The sequence below is a fragment of the Cryptomeria japonica genome, chromosome 5 (genome assembly GCF_030272615.1).
Source record: "Cryptomeria japonica chromosome 5, Sugi_1.0, whole genome shotgun sequence".
Taxonomy (NCBI): Eukaryota; Viridiplantae; Streptophyta; class Pinopsida; order Cupressales; family Cupressaceae; genus Cryptomeria; species Cryptomeria japonica.
The window spans coordinates 901,400,123-901,401,382 of record NC_081409.1 but is presented as its reverse complement, the minus strand read 5'-3'; positions in this window follow the sequence as shown (position 1 = coordinate 901,401,382).

Below are 1,260 nucleotides of genomic sequence, written 5' to 3'. Positions count from 1 at the left end.
ACCAACAATCTCCATAAGATTATTCTTTCTATTTAAATAATGGAAACAATTTGCATCCCTCACAACATTTTTCCTTGCAAGAATATTGGAGATAGATATTGATGCAATGTGGAAATCAATATGTACTCAAATCTTTTTCACAACTATAATAGTTATTCTAAAGGGCGTGTCCAAGAAACCAAGAATAAGTGCTATCTTTTCACTATTATCGTAGAGAAATAATTATTTACTTCCATTCCACATCATTGAGTAAACCTCTTGAATCTAAAAAAAGCATTATCACCTTCATCTCCCAAGACAATTTCTCCACATTTGTATAGATATCTTGTGTCTATGGATGTGATTTATCTTCTAAATAAAAATAGCATAACATTTTATGGCCTTCAAAATAGCTACATCCAAGGTTCCTTTTAATTATTTTATCTTGAACATCAATCTCCTTACCATTTAAACCTTATACCACCTATCTAGTTATATATATGTTTGAGAGAAGAACATAAGTTGTCACATTTTTATATCCAAACCAAACTCTATTTTTTTCTATAAATACTTAGAAGCCTCTATTCATATGTGATATACATGCAATACAAATAAAACACATCCACACAACCATCACAAGTTTAACTAGCATCTTCGTTATAAAATTTATGGTGTCCTAAAGATAGCTAGCTAGTATAATGATCAATTGTAGGTGTAATTTACAGTAAGGGGAACTTATACGAGTGAAGTATTTACATGCCTTATCCACTAAACATACATTGATCCATGGACATAAAAAATGAGTGAATATTATAATGCTAAGATATGGTAAAGAGTACTTCAATAATTCTAATATTTTAAGGTCATGATTGCAAAATCCATCTTGTGCATATCCTACAATAATCTCATGAGCCATGAGACCACATCTCTCAAAGTCCCATTGTCAAATAGTTCACATGCCTTGTCTATGCTTCTATGATTTCCATACATGTCTACCAAAGGATTTTCAATTGTAATATTTGTTAGGATAATGGTGTCTCAACCATGCATTTATATAAGGTTAATATTTATATTAGGTTTACATTTGAGGATGGATTGGTCTAAAATTTTCCCCAATACTATAGATTAGCTAAATAAGAACACCACTAGATTTTTGTTGCAAGAGCTTGTCTAAATTTGTAGATGTTAAAATTTCCATTTTTGAAAGTTATAAATGAGAGTTTCAAAGTTGATTCTGAAAGCCTTAGAAGTTCCAAATGAGATTAAAAGTGGTCATAATTG